Below are 16386 nucleotides of genomic sequence, written 5' to 3'. Positions count from 1 at the left end.
GAGGTGGCATCTATGCTGCCCACACTCCTTCTGATCTCTTCCCATTTCTCCCAGTTGTATGCTTTCTCACCCAGCAGCCAGCATCTGCTTCTCTTCATTGGAGGCTGCCCAAATCCACCTGCCTGCTGTACTTGGTGACCCAGATGATTCTGGAAAAAATTCACTCCCCCTGGGTGCAGCCCCTAAGTGGTGACAGGCAGATAAAGGTACAAAAGTTTAATTACCTCAGTTCCTTTGCACCTATTGAAGACAATGCCAAGATGCATTTTACACCAGTGCTTACCCCACTTTTATGCTCCTATGACTTGGCTGAGTTTAAATGCAGATTCTGCTGCAGGAGGTCTTAGAGTCTCCAGTTCTAAAAAGCTCCTTTAAGCAGCAGAGGTCTATTTTCAGAGCTCCCTACAGGGTCTAACCAAAGACAACAACTACACTTCTCAGTCGGGTCTACTAGAGCAAGAGTAAATACCCCGAGGTGGGTATTTATTTATGTGGCTAAGATAAGATGGAGACGATGTGGTTCCATAGGCAGGCTCCAGAAGCACTCATCTCCAGAAGCTCCAGGAGCATCCCAGACTAGGAATTCAGCTGGCATTCCTGTGGTGGAGGTGTTTCCGTGGACTGAAAAGCCTCAGGAATTCCTGAACACCCCCCACCACCACCACCACTACCGCGGTCAACGATCTGTAACCTCTCTTTGAGCTGCGGGGAAAGGGCAGGGGGTGAAAGAGGTTCAGGACCATGAACACTAAGTGAGGTTGTGAAGGGTGCTCTGTGCCTCACAGCAGGAGAACCGAACTGGATTGTAACCATTTCAAAACTGAAAAAGAATTCTGGTGGCAACTAGCAATGGATGATTGCTGGCTGGAAGACTGACTGGTGCGTCTTCGGTCTCTGTCAGGAGATTGTTTTGTTAGAGCATATCACAGAGCACACAGGAGTCATTCATCAATCTAGTCCTCATGACAGCTGTCAATCTAACCCACATGACAGCTCCAGGAAGCAATTACCTGATAAAGTGTCAAAGTTATGAAGCTGGAAAATGCCCTCTCTTCTGGGCTTCCATGACACTCTTTAAAACTACTACAAGAACACTTATTTATGCCCTTCATCGTCATTCACCTAATATTTACTGAATGCCAATATGTGCCAGGCAATATTTTAGGCACTGGGGCTCCAAAGATAATCCATATAGAAAATTTTTCACAGAATTTATATAATAAGTAAGAAAGATAAAAAATAAACACACCGACAAATACATAAGAAATATGTCAAATATCTACCGCGTAGAGAATTAAAAGGGGGTGGAGTCACAACAAGGGACTAGGTAGCTACTTTGCAATGAATGGTGAGGGAGAATGTCTTAAACCTGCTATAACAAAATACTAGGTGGCTTTTAAACAACAGATATTTATTTCTCAGAGTTCAGGAGGCTGGGAAGTTTAAGATCAAGACTCTGGCAGATTCAGTAGCTAGTAAGGACTTCTGGTTCATAAATGGTTGTCTTCTCTCTGTGACCTCACATGGCAGTTGGGGACAAGGTAGCTCTCTGAGGTCTCCTTTATAAGGGCATTAATCCCATTAATGAGGACCCTGTCCTCATAATCTAATCACCTCCCAAAGGCCCCACCTCCAAATACCATCATCACATTGGGGGATAGGTTTTAGCATATGAATGGGGGGACACAAACATTCAGTCTATAACACCAGGTCTCTCTGAGGAGGTGACATTAAAGCTGTCAATTGACTAACTTCAGCCATGTAACAAGGAGGGAAAAGAGCATATCTGGTGAAGGCAACAGGTAATGCAAAGGCCCTAAAGCATAAAAATAGTTGGCAATTTCAAGGTCAGTATGAACTGAAAGGTCAGTGTGGCTAAAACAGTGGACAGGAGAACTGTTTGAAAAGATATGGGAGAGGAGCCAGATCATGTAGAACTTTATAAGCTAGAGTAAAGAGTTCAGTTACTCTAATAATCACATAATTTGATTTGGTTTGATTTTTTTCCCCCCAATATGGTAGCCAGTATTCAACATGGATCCCAATAATCCCAACCTCCTGGTGTTCACACCCATCTATAAGCCCCTCCCACATGGACCTGGGGCTGGCTTGCATAAACAATAAAGCAGAAGTGGTGGTTGGTACACTATTTCTAAGGGTTGGTCATAAAGACATTGCAGCCTTTGTCTTTGGAATTGCTTTGGGGGAGCTAGCCACCACATTGTAAGGACACTCAAACAGGCTCATGGCAAGGCCCATGTGGAGAGAACAAACTTGGTAGCAGCAACTTGTCAGCCACATGAGTGGTCTTCCAGGCCCAGGAAAGCCTTCAGAAGACGGCAGCCCCAGGTAACACCTGACTAACAGACTGAGCTAGGACCACCTAACCAGGCTCCTCCAAAACAATACGCACTTTTTCATGAATTGCTTAAAAATAAGTTGTCAGACACGCCACCCCTAAATACTTCAGCACACTTCTCCCAAAGGTATAGGGACCTTCTCCTCCATAATCACAATCACATTACCACATCTAAAAAAATAACAATAATTGTACAATATCATCTAATAGCCAGACCATATTCAGATTCCCCAGTTGTTCAACAAAGATCTCTCGGAGACTTTGGATTTATTTTCATTGTGATGATAATTCATGAATAGGGCTTAAGCAAGAGATTGGCATGGTCTGATTTTCACCTTTAAAAAGTTCACTCTGTGTATGAAGAATGGATTGAGGGAGGGACTATCTTAGTTTCCTGGGGCCATTATAACAAATTGTCACAAACATAGGGCCTTAGAAAGACAGGAACTGATTCTCTCGTGGTTCTGGAGGACAAAAGAAGGAAATCAGTATCACCGGGCCACAACTCAGGTGTAGCCACTCCCAGCTTCTGATGGCTGCAAGTATTCCTTGGCTTGTGGCTGCAGCATTGCAAGTCTGTCTCTGTCATCACATGGCCTTCACCTCTCCTCTGTGTGCCAAAGCTACCTGTCTCTCTCTTCTAAGGACACCTGTGGTGCATTTAGAGCCCACCTTGATAATCTGTGATAAATCTCTCCTCTCAAAACCCTTTTTCCAAATAAGGTAATATTTACAAGTTCCAAAGAAAAGCACCTGATATCTTTAAGGGACATGATGCAGCTTACTACTTGGATTCAGAGTGGAACTGGGGTGACGACTGGTAGCCATTGCCTATGTCCGGTGAGAGATTCTGCGTCTAGGACCAGGAGGGTTGTTGAAGGAAAGAGAGCAGTGGACAGGTGTAGGGTAAGTTGCTAATAGACTTGATGGGGAGTGGTGTGGATGAGTGAAAGAAATCAAGAATCCCCTGGGGCCTGTCTCATCCCCACTAGCTGGGCTGTCACCTCCTTGAGATCCCAAAGCTTATTGCTTTCTCATTGCTCTGGTACCCAGCCCAGGGCTTCTCTTATATTAGATCTACACAATTGTTTAGCTGAATTGAAAAGAGATATGGGGCTCAGAGCATCAATTAGCGTCTTGGCCAGAGTGTAGTAATGGCAGAAATGTCAGAAAAGCTCTGTTTGGGTTGTTCTCTTTGATCACCAATGACTCAGTCTGAACCTCTCCACAAAAATTTCTTCTCAAATTAGGGCTCCAGACCTGCCTTCCTTCTGACTGACCTGGGTGGGTACAGTAAGGAATCCAGAGAAATCTCTGAAAATGTTTCTTACTAATAAGCAAAAACAATTTGTGTTAATTTTTTCTTTTCAATGGTCTTCAGTACTGTTGTCACATTTAGATTCATCTAGTCTTACTAATTGTTTTAAGACCAACAGCTAACAGGCTGTGAAAAGCATTGAGAAGCATATCATTTCCTGATAACTTTATCTTTAGTATAAATGTGACTAAGGGACCTCATCCACTTTTGTACCTTAAACAAAGAAATCTAAGACAAAAAAAAAAAAATCTCCTTTGAAACCAGTAAAACAGTGGTCAGCCACAGCCATGTTCTGTGCAAGTACAAACATCAAATACATTTTACTTGCTTTATTCTAATGGTAATGAAGCAACTTCCCAAAGATTGCCAATTATTACAAGTCTATCTTGGGTCAACTAGTATTGTTTGCTTTCTTTGGTTCTTAACAAAATAACCCTAAAGAAAGAAACGAGTGTGTATATGTCCTCTTATTTACTCATTTCAAATACGGATACCAAAGAGATTTCCTACTTTCAAAACAAATCTCTCTCCCTAGCTGGGAAATCTGATTTTCTCTTAGTCATATACAAGTGATGAGTAAGATGCTTATCAGTAAATAATCCACTTTTTGCTCCACGGGCTTTTACCTGTATCTCCTAAAGAGTTTGCCAAGCATTTGAACTGCTGGTACTGGTTAGGAATATTAAACTGTGACTCTTATATTTCACATAAGTTTTCCTCCCCCAAAGCAACTACTCAAAAACTCTAAGAACCAATAGGATGGTTGTTAGGCCATGTAAAAGGGGAGCAGGGAGGATAGGCAGGTATGCAGCTCATGGCACTGTATCAGGGAGCTTCGCACAGGTTACATGGACCATGCTATCCAGAGTTCCCAGAGTCAGATGGCCTTCTTGGAGCAGATAGACAATTTCCTGCAGAGGGCTAGTGAGGGAAGAAGTAAAGAATAAGTCCTCTTACCCTTCTGAAAATTTTCCAAAAGACCTTTCAGAAAATGATCAGATAACCTCTATTGTCATCCAACCCTGATATAACATCAGGAAAATAAAGATGTTATGTTATGAAAAAAAATGACTGTGCAAAGCCATAAATTTAGTGTCAAAGCCCAGTGGAACCAAATGGCACTGCCATCGATGTCCAAAACAAAATCAATCCAGGGTGTGCCAGATAGTTCATTTGTACCATTGTTACGTATGGAAGGCCAGGAAGCAATTGAGGGTAGAAGAGCTAAAGAATAGGAAGTGGAGAAAACCTCCCTTTAAAGCTCCTCCCTCGTGGGTCACAATTTGAATGTGGCATGGTTCCCAAAGAAGCAGGGAATGCAATTTCAGGACACTACCTGTGACAGATTGCATTTTCCAAAGATGGAAATATCTTCTATCCCACCTGCTCTTCTACAATGTGACTTTGCCACTCCTGCTATTTAAAGGTGGGGTCCATGTGTTCCCTTCCCCCTTGGTCTGAGGGGGCGTGTGACTGTTTCAACCAATAACAAACACTTCCACTGTGTTCTGGAACACTTGTATTTGGAGCCCTGAGCTGCCATATTAGGAGTCAAATTAAGCCAAGGCTGCCATGTTGGAGAGGCTACATGGAGGCACCAGCTGAGGGCCCAGCTGTCAGGCAGCATCAGTTGTCAGCCAAGTGACTGCGCCATATAGCATGTCCAGACTGGCTGACATCTGGCTATGTCCACGCGAGAAGCCTCAAACCAGAACTGCCCTGCTGAGCCCTTCCTGAACTCCTGACCCGCTCAATCATGAGCAAAATCAAATGATTATTTTAAGCCACTAAGTTTGGGGATGATTTGTTACACAGCAATAGTAAAGGGAGCCATATGTGAGTGAAACCCTGAAATGACAAAATCTCAGACTCTTTGCTTCCCTTGCGTAATTATTTCTCTTTTATTATTTCACACTCTCCGTGTGTGTAGATCACAGATCATGATGTGACCTTCTTCAAAGAGCTAAAAAGGGAATGTTGGCGTGTGATCCCTTCCACTTCCAAAGGCTGATTTGGCTTCGCCTACAAGACTGAAACCCCAAATTTTCAAGGGAGGACTTTGCAAATGGGTAGAAAAAAGGCAAGTACCTATGTCACGTGGTTTGAAAAGTACTTACATATGAAATCCTTTTCCTTCTTACTAACTATCTCTTCATTAAAAGTGTTTGTATGGGGCAGCCAGTTAGCTCAGTTAGTTAGAGTGCATTGCTCTTAACAACAAGGTTGCCAGTTTGATCCCCACATGGGCCACTGTGAGCTGCGCCCTCCACAACTAGGTTGAAACAACTACTTGACTTGGAGCTGATGGGTCCTGGAAAAACATAGTTGAAAGAAATAAAAGTTTGGGGGAAAAAAAGTGTTTGTAATTCTACCATTAGAAATGGGCTCTTTGGAATTATTTGACTTTTACCATCCCACCCCCACCAGTAAACGGAGAGCAGGAACAAGGAGAGCACTACTTGCTTCAGTCACCCACGTGTTGGAATGAATGATATTCAATCATGTTCTCAGCAAGAGCAAAGGCCACTGTCATCATCCCAGTGGTGAGGCAAGGTGAAGGCCGAAGCCCGCCAGGCCCTAGAGTAGAGGCCTCCATTCAACAAGGAGAATCTGCTGTCTAAGAGGCACTGAGGAGGCGGCCTTCTCAGGGTTAATAAAAACAGGCCTTCCGAGGGTTGATAACAAGGAAAAAATTAAGAGAAATTCAGTGGTTTTTTTTCCTTTCCCTTTTCTTGATTCTTTGCATCTACTGCCTTCATTTTATGCCATTCTGAACTGAGTACATTTCACAGAAATCATCCAAGAAGAACCAAGCACTTTAAGGGAAATGGAGAATTCAGGACAGGGAGGAGATGTACCTGCAGGGAACTTACGCACTTGTCAGAAACTTGAGAATCTTGTTCCCAGAGTGCCCTGGGTGTTAGGAGTCTCTTCCTGAGACGTTTTGGCCCATTTTCCGCTGCCATTTCAGGCACCACCCCCCTGTAGACTCCACCACCCATGACATGCAGCCATCCACCACCACCCCGCCCCCCTCACCCATCCCCGCCAGGCCTCAATCATCACTCAGCTCCAGAGAAGTCAGTCTCAGTGGCATCTCCTGTGAGTTAACTCCTTTGATGGGTTTATTCTTCCTGCAGTGGTGTCACAACCCCGCTCAGCAGCTCCAGACCCTCCAGATCTCCAGATGGGAAACCCACATGGTGCCTGTTTCCCCAGTTACCTGCTAGGTGGCTGGGCAGGACAAGAGACCCGCACAGTCCCACGCAGAGGAGAGGACACAGGATAGAGCTTGTCTGATTTGGTTATCAGAGTATTTGCCTTTTCTCTCCCCTCTTCCTGCTTCTCCTCACTGTAGAGAAACAGGAGACTGAGGTATGCAGGCATCTGGGCTTTTGTGGGGTGATATGTAACCATGTGGGGGCACAGGGGCCCTTCCTGCATTCTGTGTGGTCCAGCTTGTACCGCTCTTCAGGATGTTTACACATCGCAGACACTCAAAAAGTGAGGATTGGTAGAAAATAGTTTAACTCGGGACTTTTAAATGTCTAAATACATGGCGTAGAATAATAGTTTGTTCAGCATTCTTAGGTATCCCAGGAGTGATATTCAAAATGTCACATCTGGTAAGGCAAAGTTATCACCAATCAGATGAACCCACCCTCGGCAGGGGGCCAGGAGGTTGTAGTGAGGGGCCAGGAAGCAGCTGTTTTCCTATTTACGAACCATGATAGAAATGTGTCAACATTTTAACACCCTTTGGCCATACAGGGAATACCAGGTGAACATCAGCCTTGCTGTCTCTTAAATGGACTGGAAGACAGTTTGGGACAGATGAACCATTGAGACTAGTACTTAAGTAGTATTTCTCCAGTTCACGAAGCACTACTTCAGAAGGGTAAAGGGTACCAAGTTGTTTTCAGTCTCAGTACCTCGCTCACAACAGAGTACAGGAACCTCAGGCCTAGTGTGCACAGCATGGCCAGCCTCAGACAGCACAAGGACTCAGCTTGCCTCGCTGTCTCTGCAGCCCCCTCTGCACACCCACTCTTTCCTGACCTAGGCCTCCTTCCCACCTGGGTGCTCTGTTCACGCATCATTCCCTGAAATGCCTCCATCGCACCAAGAAGCAGCTCATGTGCTTGATACTTTCATCCTCTAACAAAAAGTGTATCTTACAACAAAATCCATGGAGGGTGATAGTCAAGGGAGAAAAGCTTCAAACTGTGCTATGTGGTTGGGGATGGGGGTTAGTTCTATCTCTTGTGCATAAAGTTGACCCTAATACCCAGGAATACACCCTCACTGGATTCTGTGGGACTGAGTCAGATAAATAAGAGGGGCGTCTTTCTGGCCACACCCCCTTCCTTGAACCACAAAGCAGCTACCGCACCCCACCTGGCTACCTGATTGGTGAGAGCCCAGTCAGCCGGCTGTGGCTGTGGGACTAGGCCAGAACCAAGTGTCTGAACTTGAGGACCGCCTCATCACAACTCAGGCTTGACCTGAGATCAAGGAGGCCACAGCATGTGAAATGAGGGAGAGCGTGTGGAGGGCAGAGAAGAAGTCCTGTCTCAAAATATCCTTCTCCCACCTACCTTCTGTGCGATACCTGAAATCCACTGAGTCAGAAGAACTTCTCAAGATTCCAGAATTAATGAGAATAAACACTGCCTTCGGAGAAATATTGCAATTCATTATTCATTCATCTATTCATCTTTCCCAAGTTTTTGAGCATTGGGAGCATGCAAGACATCTACAGAGGGTGCCAAAAAAAAAATGTATACACATTTTAAGAAAAGAAAAAACTGTGTTAATACATACTGATAACAAAAGATGAATACAGGTCACGTTTGACTTTTGCAATTATAAGAGGTGCTCAAAGTGGTTACTATCAGCGTCCAGATACTTCTTATTTTGGCGAACTACTGCTTGAACAACGTTGACCAAAGTGTTAACATCTCTTAAAATGTGTATATATTTGTTTTGGCTCCCCTGGTATAATTTGTACCTTTTACGAGTAATCAAAATACATCTCAAAGCCCCCAAGTCTCTATCACAACATCTTGTGTTTTCACTCATCACATCTCTGCCTTTATTAGTTAGGTCATCTATTTGTTTACTTGTCTCCTTCCTCTGCTCCCCAAACATGAACCTCACAAGGGCAAAGACTGATCTGACCCATCACTGTGATCCCACTCTCTAGAACAGTGTCTGTCATATAACAGCATTCCATGAATATTTTGTTGAACAAATGAGATTAGGATGATGATAATGATAAGTAACACTTTGAGTAGCTTCTCTGCGCCTGGAACTATTCTGATCTCATTGCATATATCGTTTTAGTTAATCCTCCCAACAATTCATTAAGACAAGTGCAATTATTATTCCCATTCACTCAGAAAACTGAGACCAGAAATGTTAGGTGGATCACACAGCTAGTGAATGGCAGAGTCAGACTTCAAATCCAGAGTCCACAATCATCAGCACTTCACCACACTGCAAAGATGAGTAAGACAGACCTAGAACCTTAAAATCTAGTGGGGAATATGAAACACAAGATGAATGGCTGGACCACAAGCTCGAATGTGATGGGTGCCATGAGAAGGCAGAGACCAGGTGATGGGTTTGTAGACAAAAAAGGGGTTCTACGGAAAGTAATCTTACAGACATGCAGAGGCCAAGGACCAAATAGTGGGGACTGAGGCTGGGAGAGGAGGAGAGATGGGGTGTGGGTGCTTCAAGTGGTGTAACATGTGGTGTACACAGGGGTGTAACATGATCTGGGACTTACTTCTGAAATAAATAATGATCACTAAGACCTTGGGGACTCAGGAAGTGGCAGTTTGGCTTGAGGATGAGGAATATAATTTCCAATAGTCTAAGGCAAAGGGTGTGGGAGAACCAGCTGGCTACGATCAGAAGAGCAGTTGACCTCAGTGACCTGATGGTCAAGAAGCCACCTGGAGAGGAACAGAAGGATGAGAGACAGGCCACTGAATTAGGAATGAGCTGCGCTTCAAAGGCCCTTAATTTGCTTGACAACTTTGCTCTGGCCTGTCCCTGTTCATAAATGTCATTTAAATTATGAACCTCAGGCCCTATACTGAGATTTGCTTTCCTTTCTTCTGCTCCTCCCCTGTTCAAGAAATGGCTCCCTGCAAATCTTATCTTCTCTGCTTGTCACTCCAGCTGAGTAAAATGCCTTGAGGCAAACTTCGAGAGCACACCCTTTTAATCCCTAAGGTGGAGCTTTTCTAAAAAAGAAGCAAATGAGCCCTGATTCTGTATTGAACAAGTGAAAAGATGTTTTCCACAGTGACTGTTTTGCTGTCAGCAATGAAAGTTTGATTTCCAGAGCCAGAAGTAGAGAGGACAACAGCAACAACCAGAATGTTCCCCAAAGCCCTGGGAACAGAGCAGGATCCTCCAACACTCCCTAGAGCAAGGAGTGGGACTCATCCCAGAGTGCCTTGGGCATGACCGAAAGCCACTCTGGGACTGCGGCCACTGGAATCACTCACACATCAGAGCCACAGATGTCATTGTAATATAAGGCACTCGGCCGTGTGTGATTCCGAACCTTCACACCTGCAAGAGATGGATCTCAACTCCAACTGGCTCAAGAGCACACATTGGTTCATGTAATGGAGAAGCACAGAAGATTCCAGAAAGCATGGCTGAGCCCAGTTGCTCAAATGAGGGCATCGTTTGTTTGTTTCTCCAACTCTTGGCTCTGTTCTCTTTGTGATGACTTTGTCCCTAGATAGTACACCCCCGATATTCCATGAGATAGCAAATGCTCCCCTCTAGCAGTTTGAAGTTTAGGTCCTACCAGATTCACAAGTCCAGCAGAAAAGGCCTCTTTCCCAGCAGTTACAGCCAAAGGGCTGTAACTGGCTGGGTGATTGGCATGGTTTGGAACATGAGTCCATTTCTAAGCCAATTTCTATGGTCAGGGAGCAAGAATGCTCCCATGAGATGTGGGCTATAAAAGCAGCTCACCTGTCACTAGAGATAGCTCACCAAGGGAAAAGAGGGCTGTTGTTAGCAGAAGGGAGGATGCTGGGCAGGTGAGGGCAGCTGAGGTGCTCTCCAGAGGACCAGAGGTGCACATATCCCATGGGCACACAGAATAGGTCCTGCTCATTATTTTGATGTTAAGATGCCAGGTTGAGTCTCGACAAAAAAAATAAAAATAAAAATAAAAATTTATGCTAAGTAAAGAAGTAGAAGGGATACCAGGCCAAGAAAAAAACCCATGCAAATACTGAGACATGAACTGAGGAAACTACACTTAGCTGGAACATTCATGGCACAGATGGAGTAAATGACGTCAGAGGTCAGCTAAGGTCAGATCAAGGAGAACTTTAAGCAGCTGCTTAAACAGCAGGGACCAGGTGGAGTGCCCCTGAGACTTTTTTTGTCTCTCTCTAGAAATGTATACCCAACTAGAGGCAGGTACTCTAGAACAAGACTGCCTTGATCCAAATCCCAGCCATGTCAATCTTATCGAGTTCTGTAACCTGTCTGTGCTTCTGTTTACTCACCTGTAAACAAGAAAATCATAGTATCTCCTTTGTGGAGGTGTTGTGAGGATTGAGTAAAATAGCACATCATTAATCTGAGAATGGCGTCAGGCTCACTGTAAGCCCAGTGGTGATTCTCATTAGCCAGCTCACACCAATGGCGGGTCAGCTGAGTGGCACCACCTACCAGCTACTTAATTCATGATTGGACCATCCCTCCAATTCCACTGCTGTAGCCAACTCCTTAAAATTCAATTCATTTAGCATGCATAGATTTAGGCTCCCTTCCTATAGTCCTTTGTCAGAAAGCTGTTTAGAAGTTCTGTGTTGGGGAGCAAGGAAGAGTGTGCCAAAGGATATGTTTTGCTGGTTATGATTGGGTAGAAAGGCAACTTTTTTCATCAGGTACCCTCAAAACATCATTATTTGCAAATCATTCTTCTTGGGTTCATTCAATTTCTCCAGGGAAGGACCTTCCAGGCTCCTTTTTGGGGAGTGTGGTTTGACCATCTGGAAGTTTTAAAAACTCCCCAGGTGATTCTAATGTTCAGCCAAGGCTTGGAACCACTGCCTAAAAGTAAAATGTGCCAAATATTAGTTATTTGCATACTATCGTGCTGAACAATTATTTACTTATAATTATCTTAAATGAAATCAGTTTTTAATTTACATTTTATTTTAAAAGAAAGTGTCATATCATTAGCGTAAGTGAAAAGCAAGTCTGCCATATGTCAGGACCAACCTAAATGTATAAAAGAATGAAGCAGCCCTCTCCTCCCTCCCCTCAGCCTCCTGGGTTTTACTCTGTAGCACTTGTCACCACCGGAAATACTGCATATTTGATTCTCCCCAGAAGGCATGCTCCGTGAATACAGCGGCTCCTGTCAGCTTCGTCCAGAATAGTAGTCTACACCACCTAAAACTAACCTGGCATGTGGTAAGCTCTCAGTAACTATTGTTAAAAAAGAATAAATGAAGGAAGCCATAAATAAGTCAATGAAAACAAACAAGGTTATTAAATTCCAGCTAGATAAGCCTGCTCTCTTCCATAATAAATTAGAAAGACCTGAGACTTTCTCCTTGACTTTTTAAAGTACTAAAAAAAGAATTGGGCATGCCCATGTCTCTTACCAATTTAGACTGTGAAATATTACCTCACATCATTCTGACACCCAAGAAGCACGCCCTCCTGTTTCTGCAGCCAACACAACCTATAGGAGCAAAGCCTCTCTCCCTCCTCTCAGGAATACAAATTGAGGAGAGCCAAGCCATTTTTTCATCCTTCCCATTGGCAAGCCTCTGTCCATGGGGGTTTGAAGCCACATGAGGCATGTTTGATTGCTTGTGTGGTTTTTTGGGTTTTTTTTTTACACATCTATCCTAAGACCCCACTGTAGTTCAAGTGGGAAAACCCCCAGATTATTTGTACATCTATTTAAAATGCTGGCCTCCACTACAATGAAGCCTGGTTAACTATGTTTTTTGTAGGAGCAGCCAAGTAACCAAGGTTAACCAATCCTAATCAATACGTCCATTCACCCCAAGGTAAAGGTCACTGAGGGCTGGGTTCCGGATTTAGCTCTCCGTGCATGACAAGGGTTTTGAAAGACAGCTTTCTTACCCTTGTCTGGCCATCCTTGTCCCTACAGAGCTACTCACACAATAAATTGGGAACCAGCATACAGCTTGGGTAGACATTTTTATTTTGACACCCCTGTCCCATATGCCAGCTGATTATCTCATCCCACAAGGGGGACAGGACCATAGTAAAGTATGTAAAGAACACGTCTGGGACATACTCTTCTTGGCAAACATTCCATTCCTCTCCTCTGAGATGCCCTCTCAGTGCCCAGCAGCAGGATTGTGCAATCACCCCATTCCTGTTCCAGGCGCCCCAGGCAGCCTCACCTTCCACAATCCTGATACAGTAAACAGAGGCCCGTGAAAGCGGCATGGAGAGAGCTAGAGAGGGCAGGAGGGCCCAAGCGAAATGGAGACATGTTAAGTCTGAGCAAAGGAAACTCATTGTAGCTTCCCTATATTTTCTGGGATTGCATAAGACCCCAAACCAAAGGCTGGGAAACGGGAAAAGAAAAAGTGGTGTGATTAGCCACCGTTTCCTGGCTAATCGTGGTTAATGATGGCCACAAAAGCACTGATACTAAATGGAACGCAGCCCCCCCCCCCCGAAAAAATTCAGCTAGAAAATCACCGCCAGCACTCCTGTCGTGCTATGTGCTAGGCAGTGTTCTAAGAACGTCACATGCTTTTCAAATTCTTTACTTCTAAATACTTCAGTGAGCATTTCCTAAAAACAAGGACATTCTCTTATGTAACCACAGTAACAATTTTCAAAATCAAAAGTTTAACAAAATTATAATACGATTACCTAATCTCCAGACGTGAATCGGGTTTAGCCCATTGTCCAACTCCAATCGGGAAAAGCAGCCGAGGATCACACATTGCATTTAGCTGTCATGTGTCTCATCTCCTTTAACTTGCCCCATTCCTGAATCTTCTTTCATCTTTCAGATGCTGATCTTCTTGAAGAGTATAGGCATTATTTCTTAGAATGTCTCTTAATTCAGGTTTGTCTGCTGTTTCCTCATGGTTAGGCTCTCACAGAGGGGATGCTGTGTCCTTCTCTGGACATCACGCTGGGAGGTACCTGTCGATTAACTTTGTGTACCTGTCATGCAGGGTGTCATGCGGGGTCTCCTGTCCCGCTCCCCACACAAGAACGCAGGATAGGGTGAAGCCAAAAAGGAACACTCACGGAGACATAGATAGGGGAGTCATACCACTATAGTCTCGCTGGTGGCTGGGTTGGAGACACAGGAAGCAGGAGCCACACTGTCCACAACCCACTGTCCTAAGTGTAATCCGCGCTTGCTAGCTCAGCCACCATCTTCTTGCTAGCCCCCATTTACTGCTAGCGTAGCCACAGCAGATATGTCAGTTGGCTCACTGGTTACAGCTGACGGCCAACCAGCCACAGCTGATGGCCATCCAATCACAGTTGATGGCCATTTACTACCTGAGCCAGCACCTTTCTATGTGAGGCCGAGAGCCTGGAAACTGCACTCCTGGCTCTGTCCCCACAGTGCCCTAAATCATTTACACAACACCCCAAACAGCATATGATCTTCCACCTCCTCTGCTTCTCCTTCTCCTCCTCCCGTTTTCCTCCCCCTCCCCCTCCTCTTCCATCTTCTTCTTTCTGTTTTACAGAAGATGACACTGAGATGTAGAGATGCTAAGTAACCTCATTAAGAGGTGAACAAGTGGTGAACACTGGGATTTGAATTCAGGCAGGGAGGCTGTATGCTCTGAACCACTCATTTTTGCCCCCTCTCGAAAGGGCTCTGCTGTAAGGCAGTTTTTGCTCCAAAGTGGAATGGGTTTGGATGACACCATTACCGATGCTTTAGAAACAAGTCCCGTCATTATATGCCAAGCATGCTACTCTTCATGCATTATCTTCTTTAATCCTTATGATAACCCTTTGATGTAGTACTGTCATCAGACCCATTCTAGGCTCCATGCCCAGGCCACAGAGATGCAGAGGAGAGCAGCGGGGCTTCCAGCTCAGGTCTGACCGACCTCACAACCTGAATGCCTAAGCATTGTGGGCCCTTGGCTTCGGCACAGGCGGTCACTTCACACCCAGAAAGAAACCAGCTCCTTGATTTTCATAATCACCCATTACGCAGTCCTCAGAGTTTCCTAATGCTGACCTTTGGCCTTCGCAATACATTGAAATCACCTCATCCTCTCTTATAAAGGAGCCAGGCTAGGCCCAGCTGGAGAACTGGCCTGGTGAGCGAGGTCACAGAAACAGCCTGGTGCTGGAACATCCGCTGGTATCCCGGGGAGAGCACTGGAAATCCAACTCATCATCCAGGTGAAGAGAAAAACTGGGGCCCTGAGACACACGGCTGAGTCAACACGAGCAAGAGTCAGGGAGAAAACAGAGTGGAGGAAGGCCCAAGGGCGAGGGCAGAACAGAGGGGAGATTTACGGACCTTCCTACAGCAGGGCTGAAGAGCTGCTGCTCGTTCTGATTGATCCCTGGCTAACAGGTTTCCTCGGTTTGTCTGTCCGGCTTACAGGTGTCGGGTAGAAGTGTAAGAAACCCACCAAAAAAATGATCATAGAAAAGAGAGCCATCTTCCTCTTATGTAAAGTGAAAGAACCTGTTTACGGGTTTTCCCTTAAGCTATACATTCCCTTAAGCTATCCCTTAAGCTATACATTGTCCTGCAATAGCTTGTATTCATTTTACCAGATAACTCTTGTCCCACAAGAAGAGAATAAATTGTTCAAATGCTCCCATCCAAACTCTTTTCCTCTTAGATTTACAGCATCCACATCTCATATCTTCAGCTGGTTTTATAAGAAACATTTGCTCCACAAAGAAAGCCACACTGTGGTCACAGCTGACAAGAGACAGTTAGTTCTAAATCTTTCTCATCCATGGAGTCCCAGACTGAGTCCCACTTGTCCACTCTGGATGACATTCTCAATGCATATGATGTGGAGTTGACTTTTGAATATTGATGTTTAATGCTAATGATCCATTTTTGTACACTCAAAATCTGATACATATGAAACTTTTCAGGGAAATGTGTGTCAAATAAAAAGAGAAATACCTGTAGTTGCAGGAAAAAATTTTAATGATTTGCCAACTAATATCACTGATTTCATAAAAGTTTTTTAAAAAATTATAATATTTATCAACAAAATTATAATACAACCCCCACAAACCAAGCCTTCTTCTTTAAGACACATGTGTGAGAAAGGGTTTAATTTCCATGTTAGTGACAAAACTGGCATTTTTAGAACTTCTACTCTTATGAAATCACAGGCTGCTACGTGAGGATACTGCTTATTCTTATCAGACAGGAAAATGCAAAAAACTTGGAAGACTAATATGAAGACAGAAACATGTTCCTGATTTTGCTAGGTATCTATTCACCTTTGATCTGTTCTTTGAATTTGAATTCATGGCAGATGGAAGCTTGAAACTATCTGGGCAGGAAGAAGTCTTGTTCATGCTTTGAGATAAAGTCTGAGGAGGTCCTAGACCAGGAAGAAAATTCAGACCTGAAGTCCTTGGGATTTCTCTCATGTCCTTGCCTCCATCACTCCTAAGGAAAAGCAAATGGTCTTCTCACGCA

Source organism: Rhinolophus hipposideros, assembly GCF_964194185.1.
Source record: "Rhinolophus hipposideros genome assembly, chromosome: 6".
Taxonomy (NCBI): domain Eukaryota; kingdom Metazoa; phylum Chordata; class Mammalia; order Chiroptera; family Rhinolophidae; genus Rhinolophus; species Rhinolophus hipposideros.
This window is presented reverse-complemented; position numbering follows the sequence as displayed.